General features: G+C 40.8%; 1 protein-coding gene across 6 annotated transcripts in view; it reads right to left on the minus strand.

The window, feature by feature from the left end:
* LYPD6B (LY6/PLAUR domain containing 6B) overlaps positions 1-17,919 on the minus strand; it is a 243,589-nt gene that overhangs the window by 16,614 nt on the left and 209,056 nt on the right. For 5 of the 6 annotated variants that reach the window (XM_025276619.3, XM_025276590.3, XM_044935584.2 and 2 more), the window contains one exon: positions 13,070-13,128. The gene's annotated coding sequence lies outside the window, so the exon portion shown is untranslated. Of the gene's footprint in view, positions 1-216; positions 350-13,069; positions 13,129-17,919 lie in introns of those variants that run through there. The other variant, XM_044935593.2, reaches the window with a different exon arrangement.

A 17,919-nucleotide genomic window follows, 5' to 3' on the forward strand; every position in this document is an offset into this window, starting at 1 on the left:
TCTGACTTAGAATACAGCCATCATAATTCAGCTTGCTGTAACTTGGATGTTTTCTTACTTTGACACTAACACAGTCTCACATAGACATTAGGTACCTGGTCCACACTTCTCAAACCCACGGGTGGTTCAAAACATCCCCACTCCACCAACCCCCAACAAAGTTCATCACCATTATCCATCTTTCTCAGATAGAAGACCTTGTCAGAAACCCCTCACCTCTGGTGCTGGTCTTTATTTTAGGAGTCCTCTCTTTGGAAAGTATATTCATTCTTGTTCCAGAATGCAGTGTGCTTCCTTGCCAAGAGAAGGGATTTCTGCAAGGCACATCTGTAGGGTTACAGCTGCTGCTGCTGCTGCTGCTAAGTCGCTTCAGTCATGTCCGACTCTGTGCAACCCCATAGACAACAGCCCATTAGGCTCCTCTGTCGCTGGGATTCTCCAGGCAAGAATACTGGAGTGGGTTGCCATTTCCTTCTCCAAGGGTTACAGCAGAGACAGGCAACTCTCAGGCACTCAGGGAATGGCAGGTAGCCAGATGTGTAAATTTAGGAAACTCCATATGAGACTGGCCCACTACTGCCAGGAGTAATGGACGTACATGGCTCATGGTCCAGAAGCATGACTATTTCCCAGGTCCCAGCCATGGTCATCATCCCATCCTATACGTGGCATTTTTAAGCTTTTCTGGGGTACATGCAGGCCTCAGGAATGGCACATCCTTGACCTCAAGCTCTTCTGAGATAGGAAAAGGACCTCCTTCACTTTTATATCCCCTAGGTCCACACTCAGCACATGGTAGATATTCAGTAGATACATTTTGGAACAGAACGAACATCATTAGTTATGACCTATTATAAGGAGCACCTTTCTTAGCAAGTAAGACAGATTGTGGGCAATAAGGAGCTGGCAGGGCATCCAATGATGATAAAAACATGATGGGATCAAAAGGGGATTTGAAACCCGAGACCAGGCAGAGGTGGTAAACACCAGCACAGCTTATACAATTGCTAAAAATGAGTCAGCAAGCGCCAGGCCAACCGCCACTGCCAATAAAACAAATGCAATATAGATAATTTAAGGGGAGCAGCTCTCCTAAGTTCAACATACCTATCAACACCTGTATTCACACCTTCCCACAAGCATCACTTATCTGCGCTAAGACACTTTAATGGCAAACATAATGGGCCTGCCTTCCCTTGTAAAAAGAATAGAAAGCAAAGAGAAAATGCAACATGAGTGCTGGAATTTTACTCACAGTGGAAAAGATGAAAACACTCCTCAGAAAAGGAGAAATTTGCCAGGAAACTTTACAGTCTATCACAAGGGTAGTACTACTTGTTTCCAGCTATTTGAGTTTGACCAATGGTGATATTCTGGTTCCCAAGAAATTTGGCAAGATGAATCACGGGCTATAGGTTGAGACTGCTTCAGCTGTCTCCCTTGAGGGGACCTGACCCGGGCAATGAGAGCCTGGCCCTGCAGCTCAGAGTTGACCCTCTCTGACAGAGTCTCTGTTTCCAGTACCTGGATAATTCCCCTCCCCCCAAACCCAAGTTTAAAATTAATTTTAAAGATATTTAATTTAGCATTTCTATGTGCCTGAAGCAAAATACAAGAGAGAATTTTAGCTTATGCTCAGTCCATCATCTTTATCTGAAAATACAAAAATCTCCATGGAGTACCATGGATTTTACTCTTGCAAAAAACATTCAATAGGGAAAAATGGAATCATGATTTGACCTCTCTTTACAGCTTGTCCAGATCTTGAAAGCAGCATGTTTGTAAGTCATGCATTCATACTGGGTACTGCGCTAAGCACTTATATACAACAGTGAGTAAGAGACATAGTGCCTGTGCTGTCGCACATTATTGGGGCCCAAAAGTTAACTGAGCCCCTGGTGAATTATGACTGTCAAAATTAATACAGTCATCTTTGAGGGGGAAACAATGGGCTTTAGATTCAGGAAGACCCAAAGACCCTGACTCTGGGAAAGACTGAAGGCAAAAGAAGGGGGCAGCAGAGGATGAGATGGTTAGTTAGCATCACTGACTCAATAGACACGAATCTGAGCAAACTCCAGGAGACAGTGATGGACAGGGGAGCCTGGCATGCTGCAGTCCATGGGGTCACAGAGTCAGACACAACTTAGTGACAGAACAACAACAAACAGGATAAAATTCTAGGTCTACATTTCATAACCAGGTAACCACAGAGTTAAGAAGTACTGTCCCCATTTGCCAGTAAGACAAGTGAGGCTTAGAGTCAGGTGGGTAAATTTTCTAAATTGTGTGGACTGAGTGCAATAACATAGGTAATTCCTATTTTACTGAGATGATGTTCAAGACTTGTTCTCCCTCTCCTTTCCTCCCCTGAGGCTTCTTCAGACAATATTAGCAGAATAGAGATCAGATCAAGGGATATAACTGTCTAACTCCATTCCATACCAGCTGGACCAAAGCTGGTACACAGTGTGGAGTTCTGGGCACTCATTTCTCAAGAAGATTCTGAAGTTCTCTCTATTGCAACCAAGTGGAAAGCTGGGATGAATGACTGCCAAGGTTCCTTCACTTCTAATATTCTATGATTTTAGGGGAAGAATATTAATGAAGACTTTTAGTTATGCCCTAAAAAGTCATAATGAAATACAATATTACCATAATATTTCAGATTCCCGCTGTTCTCTTTTAAAGAAAATCTTTCAAAAAATCTCAAACACAGGATCAAAAACTCACTGAACTGAGTATCTCATTTCTAAACATAAAGGTGTGCATTTTACAGTGTTAAGATGGGAGTTTTTCCTACTACATGCATTGTGGTACAAGATACTGTCTAAAACTGTGCTAACATTAAAATCATTTCATTATGCAAACCAAATTTAAATCTAATTGTGAATTAATACAGGGCCCATAAGTATGTAATCTGGGTGAAGAAATAGTCTAATCAATTGTAAAGAAATCTTTTTAAATGGGATTCAAATTTTAAGAAATAGCTAAAAGATACTTCCAAAGTAATAGCTTTTCAGCTGCATTTTTGTCCAAGATATAATTTTACATCTTTTTGAGAAGGCTTTCATGACACTGGAGAAATAAGACAGTAAGAACTCCAAATGAACAATATTTAAAAGCTTAGATGTCTGAGACTTGGAAAATGGATTCCTTTTACAAAGGATCAAGATTGGTTTGTTGTGTTTCATTGAACTATTTGGACAAATGGTAGAGACCTAATAAAATATGTTAATTGATTATATCTAATAGTATCCTTCACATGGGTGGAATAATTTTTACACAGTTTGCTTCCATAAGTGATTTTTAAGAGGCCTGTGCCAAGTCAATTAAAGCATTAAGGTTCTCAAAATACGGTGTAAAAACCATATTGGACGAAAGGAAAAATAAAGATCCTAACCCCTTGTATGAATGGTGTTCCTCTGCTGTATGTCACGCTCTGCTCTGTACTGCCCAGTAACAAGGGAAACATATATGGAATACACATTCTCATGATTTGTAAACAGAAAACTCCCTAGTCCTTAATTCTCAAATTAATGGGCCCTATGCATTTTTCTACAGAAAGCACCAAAGAACATGCAGATAATGCCTGAAATTTTTTTTGAAGAACTCAAGACACATCCCTCATTTGGCCATTTCTTTTTTGTTTGTTTGTTTGTTTTTCTTTCTTTTTTATTTTATTTTATTTTTAAACTTTACATAATTGTATTAGTTTTGCCAAATATCAAAATGAATCTGCCACAGGTATACATGTGTTCCCCATCCTGAACCCTCCTCCCTCCTCCCTCCCCATACCCTCCCTCTGGGTCATCCCAGTGCACCAGCCCCAAGCATCCAGAAAGAAAAAAAGCCAAAGGCATAATACTGAGGCAATTTTATAAAGATATTTCTGCTGTCAGGCAGGCAAATGAGGGATGTTATTTTCTTTTCTGTGTAAGAGAGGTGTCTTTAAATTTGAGAGGAAGACAGAATAACTGGACAGAACCTCTTCAAGAGAGCTGCAGGCACAGAGGTGTTGGTGCTGTTAATGCGCCATGCCACCCGCAGAACTGCACAGATGTAAACCGAGTGGCAGCAGAGGCTAGGCATGGAGGACACTGTGTTTTATGTTCCCCATCTATGCTTGCTGTACTGAACTCATGTCTTTTAATAGCCAATCAAAGTTCTCATAATAGAAATCTAGGCTGCAATGTCCAATAGCTGGCGGCTGCTGCTGCTAAGTCACTTCAGTCGTGTCCGACTCTGTGCAACCCCATAGACGGCAGCCCACCAGGCTCCCCCATCCCTGGGATTCTCCAGGCAAGAACACTGGCTAAGGACCCATTATTCTACAATTGTTGAGTACAGGAGAACAATCCAAAATATGCCTTCTCTAACACATGGCATACAGAACTCAACTGAGAAAATTTAGCTTTCAAGGTCACTAGACATGCAAGTGACGGCGAGCACTTTTGACTGCATTTAACCTCAGCAGACATAGGAAAATGACCATAGAAATAAAGTATGTATACTGATGTGTGTCTCATTTGAATCTCTCTGTATATATTCTAACATGATGGAATATCTGTACCAAAACAGAAATCTGAGATGATAATTTGATCTGGATATGTGTGTATATGTATATATGTATGTATATATATGTATACATATATATGTATATATGTGTGTACATATATGCAGATGTACATACATATCTTATGAATGAAATAACTGCTTAAGTGCTATGACAAAGTGACCCTGAGCATGTGTTCTTGCTAAGTCGCTTCAGTCATGTTCAACTTTTTGTGATCCTGTGGGTCATAGCCTTCCAGGCTCCTCTGCCCATGGGATTCTCCAGGCAAGAATACCTGAGTAGGTTACCAAGCCCTCCTTCAGGGGATCTTCCCCACCCAGGGATCTAACCTGCGTCTCTTAAATCTCCTGCATTGGCAGGCGGGTTCTTTACTACCAGCGCCACCTGGGAAGCCCCTAGAACTCCGTGTAAGAGACTATATTACCAATCACGTCAGCTGCTTTCAGCATCCACACGGTTATCTTTCATTTGGGAAAGCTTTAACATGCAGAACTGCTGCTATGCATTTGTCCTGTTGTCTTCTGTCCTGAGGCTTTATGTCACGGACCATGATTTATCGAACTAGCTCAAATTATTCCTGATTCTATATCTAAAATTGTATTGCACAAGAACATGTTCATGGCTATCATTCTAAAACAGGAGGCCATTTGAAAACCAACAATAAACTACATGCAATGGCAAAAGAATATCATGCTAACTTTTGCACAGTCACAAATTCCAGAACAGATTATTCAAAGAACTCTCTGGAAGGTAACAAGCTTATAAAAGCAATTCTAATTAAAAAAATTTCTGCATTCTACATGTATAGCAAAGTTACAGCATGTCACCTGCCCTATAAATTGTCACTATTACCACTTGGAGCAGAAGGAAGTGCACACATAAAGATATATACGTGCATTATTTTATATTCCCAGAGGAAATTGAAAAAGGATAGGCATTAAATAGTGTCTTAATTGCATGATGAAAAATGACATTTAAGCAATGGTTCACAGTTCTACAAAGGTAAAGTCAAGTGTATATGCTGACCAGTCTAGTGTGGGGAGAATGCCTTTTAGAGGTGCTCAGGCCTGGGAGCAAATTCTGACCCTGCCATTAGTTGCACCTGCCACCTCTGGCTGATTCCTCTATTGCTCTGAGACTCAGGTTCCTATCAGTAAAACAGAGATATTAAATATCTATTTTGCACAGAGTTGTGGGAATTAAAGGAGAATGACTAAGTCCCTATACATTGTTGGTTTAACTATCAAACTATTAAATAAGTATTAAACACTAAAATTAGAAGGGGGTGGAATGGATTGGGAGATTGGGATTAACTTATATACACTACTATGTTCTAAATAGATAACCAACAAGGACTGTATAGCACAGGGAACTCTATTCAATGCTCTATGGTGACTAAATGGGAAGGAAATCCAAAAAAGGGGATATGTGTATATGTATGGCTGATTCACTTTGCTGTACAGCAGAAACTAACACAACATTATAATGCAAAAAAAATCTAAAATTAGAGATTTATGATTCCTCAATGGATTACATACCAGCCAATATAATTAAGATTATACCATATCTGAGCCAGATTTAAGACAAATTCAATACACCTATTTTCAGCTCTCAAATGCTATGATTATCTAAGTATATATGAGAGAAGAATGTAAAACTCCTCTGAAGATGAGTTTTAAGAAAACTACTTTAGAATATATGTGAGCACAATATTTAGGTCTCAGTGGAGTATTTTCATTTATCTGCTTTCTGATAAATCTATATTCTTTGTCTATTCAGTTCAGTTCAGTCGCTTAGTTGTCTCCAACTCTTTGCGACCCCATGAACCGCAGCACACCAGGCCTCCCTATCCATCACCAACTCCCAGAGTCCACCTAAACCCATGTCCATCGAGTCAGTGATGCCATCCAACCATCTCATCCTCTGTTGTCCCCTTCTCCTCCCACCCTCAATCTTTCCCAGCATCAGGGTCTTTTCAAATGAGTCAGCTCTTCGCATCAGGTGGCCAAAGTATTGGAGTTTCATCTTCAACATCAGTCCTTCCAATGAGCACCTAGGACTGATCTCCTTTAGGATGCACTGGTTGGATCTCCTTGCAGTCCAAGGGACTCTCAAGAGTCTTCTCCAACATCACAGTTCAAAAGCATCAATTCCTCAGCGCTCAGCTTTCTTTATAGTCCAACTCTCACATCCATACATCTTTGTCTATGCTCATAAATAAAAGCAGTTCTCATACAGTGTGCTTTAAAAAGCAACAGGGTCCCTAGAGTCTGTCATACAAAGTAAAATAAATCAGAAAGAGAAAAACAAATATTGGCTATTAATGCATACATATGAAATCTAGAAAAATGGTATTGATGAACCTATCTGTTGGATGGGAATGGAGATGTAGAGACCAGACTTGTGGCCACTGTGGTGTAGGAAGGAGAGGGTGGGACAAACCAAGAGAGTAGCATCGACATATATAGACTACCATGTGTAAAATAGATAACTAGCAGGAAGCTCAGCTCAGTGCTCCTTGATGACCTAGAGGGGTGGCATGGTGAGTGGGTGGGAGGGGATATATGCATACATATGGCTGATTCATGTTGCTGTACAGCAGAAACTAACACAACATTGTAAAGCAATGATACTGCAATTAAAAGTAAATTTTTTAAAATTCAAAAAAAGAACAGTAGACTCTGCTTGTATTTCTCACTCTTCTTTAAGAAATACTTTGTATTTCTTACTCTTTTTTAAAGGCTAAGCTCCAATATTTCTCCCTCATGAAAACTTTCTGTGTCTACTCTGCCCCATGGAATAGTCTCCACCCTAGAAAATGCTTGGGGTTTGTTTGGGGGTACAAGATTGCCCTTCCTTGTTGAGCACTGGAGTGGGAATTGCAGCTCCAATTCTTGAGCTAAAGGTCTCTAAATGCCTCACACACATAGGCATTACTTTTTTTTTTTTTTTTCATCTTTTCCACCAACAGAATTTCCATTTCCGTGTTGACTGTTCATTTAGATTTTAGGTGAACACATGAAGATTGTGAGAGCTCTGTTTTCAACAACTAAAGGTCTGCCCATCGCTGGCCTAGTGTATTCACATGTGGTTCAACACATACTCGGTTGGGCCTTAAATATGCTCTGACCACATGGTCTTCCCAAGCTATCCTAAAAGGGTGAAAGGGACTGAGCCCTGCTGGGCTTTCATCTCTTGCTCTTCCAGCCCCACCATTCAGCCTTGTCCACCCTGATCTGTGCCCTGTGAAGGCAAGCTATGATGACCAGGCACACAGTTCCCTTTCCTACGGGCTCTCAATTTGATTTGGCCAATGGCAGAAACTAGCAGACTGGAGAGTGGGCAGAGAGTGAGACTGAGGTATTTACTCCCCTGACTCACTCCCTGCCAGGCTGTCATCGTGTCTCTCAGCTCCTGTCAGGTCCCTAACTTCATAGCTACCTTCTCCTGAGTTCCAGTAACCATTTTTTCTTATCCAAGGCTCAGATGGTAAAGAATCTGCCTGTAATGCAGGGGAACCCAGGTTCAATCCCTGGGTCGAGAAGATCCCCTGGAGAAGGGAAAGGCTACCCACTCCAGTATTCTTGCATGGAGAATTCCATGCTCAGAGGAGCCTAGCGGGCTACAGTCCATGCAGTTGCGAAGAGTCAGACACGACTGAGCAACTCACAGCTTCAGGCCTGTAGGGGAGAAATGGCTTCTCTCTGTTGCCATCTCTGAAGGCTGGGACTATCCTTTGTTGATATCCCTAAACCTACCCAAACCACTGTAAATAGCCCCTTATTCATTCTCTCAAATAACACCAGTCTGAATATGCCATCTGGTTCCTTCCAGGACCCTGACGAAGCTGTGAATCTAGTCGCAAAACACTAGGCACCAGTGAGTCACATTGAACCAAAGCATCAGGCATTGTAGGAATAGCTGCAGTGACTAAACAATACCTCTTTACCAGGAGAGCATAAGAGCAACTGTTACAACTGGATGTATGCTACAAACTAATCAAGGGGAGAATGAAGGCTTTAGAAAATGAGAATATTAACAAGAAAAATCTAGCTGAAAAATATTTTATAATCCCATGCAAATATCATAAGTCCACCAAAATGCATCTTTTTTTCTGCTCCTATGATCACTAAAGAACATCATGAAATAAGGAGAAAGAGAGGGAGGTGAAATTCCTGAACCTTATTTAATAAAAGAGCTGAGAAAAATGAACACATTTTGATGAACATAGCACTGGAGCCCATGGAAGCTTTAGTGTGTTCAAAGCTGTACTCTTACTCCATCATAGAACCTAACACAGTAATGTAAGTTTATTTAAACACAAATATTTCACTGAGGAAGGGGGAAAGATGGGGGAGTAGGAAGACCTGGAGCTCACCTCCTCTCATGAGCACAGCAAAACAACTATCTGCAAAACAATCATCCATAAAAAATGACTAGAACCCATCAGAAAAGATCTCCAACTAAAGACATAAAGAAGGAACCACAACAAGACAACTAGGAAAGGCAGACTCAGGGTACAATCAAATCCCATACCCCTGGGGGCGTTGACCCCCAGACTGGAGAATTATATTGTGCAGGTTCTCCCAAAAGGCATAAGAATTCTGGACCCCGTGTCCAATTCCCCAGCCTGCACGGTCCTGCATCAGGAAGAGCATCCCCTAGAGCAGTAGTCCCCAAACTTTTTGGCACCAGAGACTGGTTTCATGGAAGACAATTTTTCCATGGGCTGGCAGGAGAGGGGGAAAGTTTTGGGATGATTCAAGGGCAAATGATTACATTTACTGTGCACTTTATTTCCAGTCTAATGCTGCTGCTGATCTGACAGGAGGTACCAGTATGTGGCCCAGAGGCTGGGGACCTCTGCCCTAGAACATTTGACTTTGAAGGCTAGTAGGGCTTAATTTCAGGAGCTTCACAGTATTGGGGGAAATAGAGACTTTACTCTTAAAAGGGCTACCCAAAATTTCACATACAACCAGGACCTAAGACAAAAGCAGTAATTTGATAGGAACCCGTGCCAGACCTCCCTGCTTGTCTTAAGAGAGTCACCCAGAAAGATGGGAGGTGGCTGCAGCTCACCGAGGGGATGGAGACACCAGTCACAGCCATAATGGGGAGCATTCCACCCATGAATACTGCTGCTGGCAGCACAAAAGATCCCAAAGAGTAAAAACAATCTTGAGAAAGAAGAACAGAGCTGGAGGAATCACATGCCTTAACTTCAGACTATATTACAAAACTACAATAATCACAAGCTGGAATCAAGATTGCTGGGAGAAATATCAATAACTTCAGATATGCAGATGACACTACCCTTATGACAAAAAGCAAAGAGCATCTGAAGAGCCTCTTGACAAAGTTGAAAGAGGAGAGGGAAAAAGCTGGCTTAAAATTCAACATTCAAAAAACCAAGCTCATGGCATCCAGTCCCATCACTTCATGGTAAATAGATGGGGAAACAATGGAAACAGTGACCGATTTAATTTTCTTGGGCTCCAAAATCACTGCAGATGGTGACTGCAGTTATGAAATTAAAAGACCCTTGCTCCTTGGAAGAAAAGCTATGACAAACCTAGACAGTGTATTGAAAAGCAGAGACAATACTCTGCCAACAAAGGTCCATATAGTCCAAGCTATGGTTTTTCCAGTAGTCATGTATGGATGTGAGAGCTGGACCATAAAGAAGGCTGAGCACCAAAGAACTGATGCTTTCAAACTGTGGTGTTGGAGAAGACTCTTGAGAGTTCCTTGGACTGCTAGGAGATCAAACCAGTCAGTCCTAAAGGAAATCAACCCTGAATATTCATAGGAAGGATTGATGCTGAAGCTGAAGCTCCAGTATTATGCCCACATGATATAAAGACTCGATTCATTGGAAAAGACCCCGATGCTTGGAAAGTTGAAGCCAGGAGGAGGAGGAGAGGACAGAGGATGAGATGGTTGGATGGCATCACCAACTCAATGGACATGAGTTTCAGCAAACTCCCAGAGATGGTGAAGGACAGGGAAGCCTGGCATGCTGCAGTCCATGGGGTCGCAAAGAGTTGGACACGACTGAGCGACTGAACAACAACAGTAATCAAAACAGTGTGGTACCAGCACAAAAACACAGATCAGTGGAATAGGACAGAAACGCCAGAAATAAGCCCACATACTTATAATCAATAATAATCAACTTGAACTTTGATAAAGATGGCAAAAATACACAATGGGGAAAAGACAATTTCTTCAATAAGTGAAAACTGGACAGCTACATGTAAAAGGATAAAATTAGAACGTTCTGTCATACCACATACAAAAATAAACTCGAACTGAATTAAAGACCTAAAAGTAAGACCAAAACCCTAAAACTCTTAGAAGAAGACTTAGAACACACTTTGGTATAAATCACAGTGATATTTTTGGGGTCCGTCTCCTAAATTAAAGGTGATAAAAGCAAAAATAAACAAATGGAACCTAATTAAACAGAGAAGATTTTGTGCAGCAAAGGAAACAACTGAAAAACAAAAAAACAACCTACTGAAAGGCAGGAAATATTTGCAAATGACATGACTGATAAGGGATTGATAACCAACATACGTAAACAGCTCAAAGGACTCAATGTAAAAAAGTAAACAACCCAATTAAAAAATTAGCAGAAGAACTTGATAGCCATTTTTCTAAAGAGGACATGCAGATGGCCAATAGGAACATGTAAAGAAGCTCCACATTGCTAATATTAGAGAAATACAAATCAAAAGCACAATGAGATGTCACCTTACACTTGGAAGAATGACTATCAACAAAAACAATACAAATAGCAAATGTTGGTGAGGATGTGGAGAAAAGGGAACCCTCATACATTGTTGGTGGGAATATAAATTGGTGCATCCACTGTGGAAAACAGTATAGAGGTTTCTCTAAAAACTAAAAATAGAACTACCATATGACCCAGCAATTCTACTCCCAGGTATTACTGAAAAAAATTTAAAAGTCACTAGTTGAATAAGATGCATGCACCTCAATGTTCACAGCAGCATTGTTTACAACTGCCAAGTCAGGAAAGCAACCTGAGTGTCCATCAACAGATGAACAGATAAAGAAGTGGTACATACATACAATGGAATACTGCTACTGCTACTGCTAAGTCACTTCAGTCGTGTCCAACTCTGTGTGACCCCATAGACAGCAGCCCACCAGGCTCCTCTGTCCCTGGGATTTTCCAGGCAAGACTACTGGAGTGGGGTGCCAGTGCCTTCTCTGACCAATGGAATACTCAGATCAGATCAGATCAGTCGCTCAGTCGTGTCTGACTCTTTGCAACCCCATGAATCGCAGCACGCCAGGCCTCCCTGTCCATCACAAACTCCCGGAGTTCACCCAGACTCACGTCCATCAAGTCAGTGATGCCATCCAGCCATCTCATCCTCTGTCGTCCCCTTCTTCTTCTGCCCCCGATCCCTCCCAGCATCAGGGTCTTTTCCAATGAATCAACTCTTCGCATGAGGTGGCCAAAGTACTGGAGTTTCAGCTTTAGCATCATTCCTTCCAAAGAAATCCCAGGGCTGATCTCCTTCAGAATGGACTGGTTGGATCTCCTTGCAGTCCAAGGGACTCTCAAGAGTCTTCTCCAACACCACAGTTCAAAAGCATCAATTCTTCGGCGCTCAGCCTTCTTCACAGTCCAACTCTCACATCCATACATGACCACAGGAAAAACCATAGCCTTGACTAGACGAACCTTTATTGGCAAAGTAATGTCTCTGCTTTTGAATATGCTATCTAGGTTGGTCATAACTTTCCTTCCAAGGAGTAAGCATCTTTTAATTGCATGGAATACTACTCAGCCATAAAAAGAAAATAAAATTTTGCCATTTGTAGCAACATGGATGGACTTGGAGGGCATACACTAAATGAAATATGCCAGAAAGATACAATACATGCTATCAGTTATATGTGGACTCTGAAAAATATAACAAACTAGTGAATATAACAAAAAAGAAGCAGACTCACAGATGTAGAGAACATATTAATGGTTACAAGTGGAGTCAGGTGGGAGGGGCAGCAGGGGGCAGGGGCGTGGGCAGCAGCAGGAGAAGTGGGAGGTACAAACTATTGGGTTTAAAATAGGCTCAAGGCTGTGTTGTACAACAAGGCAAAAGAGACAATATTTTCTAATAACTATAAATGCAAAGTAACCTTTAAAAACTGTATATTTTTAAAATTAAAATAAAAATAAGTTCACTGAAAACCAGAATTCCATATTAACACAATTATGATTTGCCCTATTCTCCTTCCTTGAAATCTTGTATTTCAATAAACAACACTATATTTATGTGACAATGGGCTTGTCTCTTAAATGAAGGACTTTCTCCTGAACTTCCTCTGATTTTTCTCTGGTTACCTCTCACCTTCCACAGTCCAAAAACTTCCTATTGGGATAATGGTCTTAGCAGCCTCATTTGCCCAGAGAAGCCATTTACTTCACCTTCCAAATCTACTTGTACTCACCCTTCTTAATTTTCTCTTCGCCTCCTCTTTCACTTCCTGCTACTCTCACCCAAGGACACCTAAAATAAAATAAAAAAAGGTTCAGCTTGAAATGTACATTGAGATCTCATCCATATTCTGTACCAATTTCCAGACCATAAAACTCCTTATTGGCAGAGACAGTGTTCTGTGATAATGCCTAAAATAGTCCCTTTTACCTTGTGCTTAAAATAAAGCACACCTTGAAAGTACTTTGTAAAACAGCTTCATGCAAATACAGAAGTCAAAGAGGCCAAAAGAGGGGTCCCTTTTTCTTTTCCCCTTTTGTTAATGAACACAAAGATTCTTTTCACTGGAACACCTAAGAGAGAAAACTAGCTTAGGGATTTGGTAAGAGTGGCATCTGGAAAGTGAGGGGGGCTGGGGGAGCCCCGATGACTCTTATTGTTTAAACCACGCTGGAATGTGAAGCCAACTATAACCAATGCCCAGCTCGCACCAATGGTGGTAAAGGTGGCTTCTGGTCCAAAGAGTCACAAATCTGAGCTACTGTCTTCCAAGGAGGCCAACAGCCACTCCAGCAGCCAGCTCAGGGCATGCACCTCAGGCCTGCCACTCCTCGCTAACCTCCTCCTGCCCCCACCCCAGTTGCTTGCTACCATTCACACAGGGTAGACACTCAGTAAGGAACTGTTGATTATGCCCGAACAAGGATGACTTCACCCATTCATTCAGTTTGAAAAGTCTACTCCCCTGACTCTGATGATGACCGATTTCCATTTACCCTTTGGCATCTGCGTCTGGGCAGCAGGCAACTCATGGCTGTGCAGCCTCAAATTATCACAGTCACTATATCATGACTCATCAGTGAAGAACTTTCCCATCAGAACCTAATTAAGGTTCCCCACATCCCTGTGAGGTAAGCGGGTATGCTCTCCTGCAGTTTATAAGGAGGAAATTGGGGATGAAGAGGTTACCGGCTCTGTCAAAGGTTATTAAGGGTGTCTGCCAGGGATGAAGTCATTCCACAGTCATCCTGGTTCAGTCTTTCCACTCACTGTGGAGCCAGGTCTTTACCTTGTGCTGTGACCACCTTATCATTTTCTGGACTTTTGTGATGGTGCAGACAGAGTCCAGCAGATACATGCATTTCAAAAGGAAAAAGAGGTATTATGGTATACTCTCCCCGGGGGCTCAGTAGTAAAGAATCTCCCTGCCAAGGAAGGAGACAAAAGAGACACAGGTTCAACCCCTGGGTTGGGAAGATCCCCTGGAGTATGAAATGGCAACCTGCTCCAATGTTCTTGCCTGGAAAATCCCATGGACAGGAGTCTGAAGGGCTACAGTCTATAGGGTCAAAAAGAGTCAGACATGACTTAGCGACTCAACTACAAGAAGAAAATGTGCCCTTGCTAAATACTTCAGACGTCTCTTCCCATAATAACTCATATTAGAAGTCCTCTCTCAGATACTTTCCAGTAAAGGTGTCTTGTTAGGTAGAATTAATACTGTCTCCTGGAAAGAGGGTTCAGAATAAAACATCGTCCTTTTCCTGAGAAAGGGACAATCAGGTTCACTCCTGCGACGTCAGAGGCACAGCCAAGCACACAGGCAGCCTGGAGTTCAGGGTTATTGCCTGTTTAGGTTTGTGAACTTCCCAGAGCACAAACATCGCACAGTCTCCCCAACACACTTTGGCCAGGCCCTCTTGGCTCTTCAGCACGCTTTATGTCTCTGATGGGTTTCCTAGGGCAGGTACACAGCAAATACTGCAACTTCCTCTACCACCAGCCTTTCTGACTTTGCCAAAGAGAACCAGGATTATCTACTCCCAAGGGAGAAGCACGTTTCAACCACCAACTTTACCAGTTCTGCTTCCTCCTCCTAGCTCCAGATGAGGACCCTTCCCAGGTTCCCAGCTTTTATGTTATTACTATTTACTTCCCCACAGTGTGATGACTGTTACTTTTCTTAGGGACCAGGTTTATGCTCACACATGCTACTCCCACTCCTTGTTGATTTGTAAGTCACCAGACCCATCCCTGATCTGAGGAGGCTGGACTGTATATCTGTCATTTTACATAGCATGAACTGGAGTAGATTACTTACTATTTCATTTGGGGAATGACTAGTTCAGAAAGACTATAAAACATGCTCTAATGCCACAGTAGTTAAAACAGTGCAGCAGCAGCATTTGAGTAGACAAATGGAACAGAATAGAAAGTCTGGAAACAGACTGAAATACACGTGAGAGTCTGTTATATGGGGAAAATGGCATCTAAAACCAGTAAGATAAGAATAAACTTTAGGAAACTGAGTTGGGACAACTGGGTACATACATCATATTGCACACACAGAAAACAAAGCCATAAATGTTCCAGAAAAGAATATTTGAACACAGACTGGTACTGGATAATCTTAAGGAATCATTGGTATAATAATGAAATAGAAATTATATCCTAAAAAGTTTGACATGTTATTGATATATATTGATGTACTTACAAAGAAAATATAATGTCTTAGATTTGCTTTAAATATTCTGAAAATGGGTGGGAGAATAAGATGAAATAATACTGTTGAAGTTGGATGACAGGTAGTTGGGGTTTATTACACTATTTTCTCTAATTTGTCTATGCTTAAAATTATCTGTAATAAAATATTTTAAAAATACAAGAAAATATAAATGACTTCCTTGGAGTGGGGAAAGGCCATTCTATGATTAAAAAATTAGAATGTACTAAAAAGTTCGAAAATTCAATTACATTAAGCAACAATAAATTCTGTATGACAAAAAAATATCATAAGTAAAAAAAAAAAGCAAATAAGCTGGGGGAAATATTTTCAACTCATGTCACAGACAAAACAATGGATAATCTCACTAACATTGAAAATTGATAAGAAAATTATCAGCAGCCCAACAGAAAAATTAGTAAAGGACATTAATAGACATTTTGCGGGGAAAAAATGAATAAAATGGCCTTTAAACAACATGATGTAAGCTGACCATCTTTTCAAATAGAAAAAATATAAATTAAAACTATACTTTATAAATTCCAAATTTTGACTTGTCTGATCGATAAAAATGTTTTCTAATACTCTTTTGAGGAGACCATAGGAGATCAGTCATTTTCATACACTGCTGGAGGGAATGTGACTCCAAGGAGCAATTTGGAAACATTATTAAAATTTCAAATGCATTTACCCTTGACCCAAAATCTCACTTCTGGGGATTTTTTTCTACAGATGGTCTGCTTTCATGCAAAATAATATACTGCCATGATAGTCTTTGGAGCATTGTTTATAATAGCAAATGATTGGACAAAACCCTAAGTGTCCATCAAAAGAGTATGTGTGTGTGTGTAGGGGAGTGTATGCATATATATATATATATATACACCTAAAATGGAATATGATCCAGCCATTTAAAAAAAATGGGATTTCCCTGGCTGTCCAGCAGTTAAGACTCTATACTTCCACTGCAGGGGGCAGAGGTACCATCCCTGGTCAGGGAACTAAGATCTTGCATGTTGCATGGCACAGCCAAAAAAAGAGAAAAAAAAGGAGATACTCCCTATCCCTATATTCTGCTGTGAAAAAGTTCTAGGAGATATATATATATATATATATATATATATATGAATAGAGATAGTTATAAATATGAGTATCATGTCATTTTTGTGTGTTAGAGAGGGAACAAAAACTTCTATATGTATTCATACTTATATGCATAAATATACTCAGGAACAGTTTATAGGAAACTAATGAAGTGATGACGTGTAGGTGGAGGGACAGGGGTAAATAATACACTAATTAGAGGACAGGAGTGGGATGGAGACTTCTCAAAGTACATCTCATTTCATTGTTTTGAGTTTTGATCCATATGAATGCGTAACTTACTCAAAATTTAAATTAAAACAGGGTTTGACTGGCTCTGTAGTTTATGGATAAGCACCTACTGTATATTTAAAGATCAACAGTTTTCTCTAAATGGACCAGGGACTTTGTAAATCCAAAGAGCAAATGATACAAAAACATTGCAGAGCCAAATAAAAATGCTCTCATTTAGTGGTAGGGATGGGAGTCCCAGACAATTCACCATCTTAATTACATTTTGCAAATTCCATTGGGAAAGCCCCTGAGATCTTAATAAGAACATAGTCACAGTTGTCTGCGATATGACAATGGATTAAAAATGCAGGAAAGGGAGAGAACAGGCAGGAAGCACTGCCTCCCAGCAGAACAGGAGAGGTCTATCCATTTGAATCCACTGTGACTGTTGACTATTAGCAACACATCCCTCTCTCACTGCAGGCCAATACGTTCTAACTTTTTCATTCCTAAAGTCCAGACCCCAGATTCAACATTTAGAAGGATTTAAATAAACTGTATTGGAAAAGACCCTGATGCTGGGAAAGACTGAAGGCAAAAGCAGAAGAAGGTGGCAGAGGATGAGATGGTTAGATAGTATCACTGACTCAAAAGGACATGAATCTGAGCAAACTCCAGAACTTAGTGAAGGACAGGGAACCCTGGGGTTCTGCAATCCATGGGGTCACAAAGAGTCAGACATGACTGAGCGACTGAACAACAACAATGTAGAAGATAATCAGTGAACCAGGTTTTAAGTTGTAAAACAAAATGCACAACTGCCATGAAAAGCATGTTCCACAAAAAATAATTACCTTAATATGATATACAGAATTTTGACAAGCACACACACACAGAATTTTTATGTTCATTAGCCCACATTGTTTATTGCCCCTAAATGAGCACTTTCTGTTAGGCTCTTTGAACTATGAGAAATGGCTTATCTCCCAGGACTCCAATTGAGGCTCTGAAATCTCAGAATTCAGTAACCCCCACCCCCATCT

Source organism: Bubalus bubalis, chromosome 2 (assembly GCF_019923935.1).
Source record: "Bubalus bubalis isolate 160015118507 breed Murrah chromosome 2, NDDB_SH_1, whole genome shotgun sequence".
In the NCBI taxonomy this organism is placed as follows: domain Eukaryota; kingdom Metazoa; phylum Chordata; class Mammalia; order Artiodactyla; family Bovidae; genus Bubalus; species Bubalus bubalis.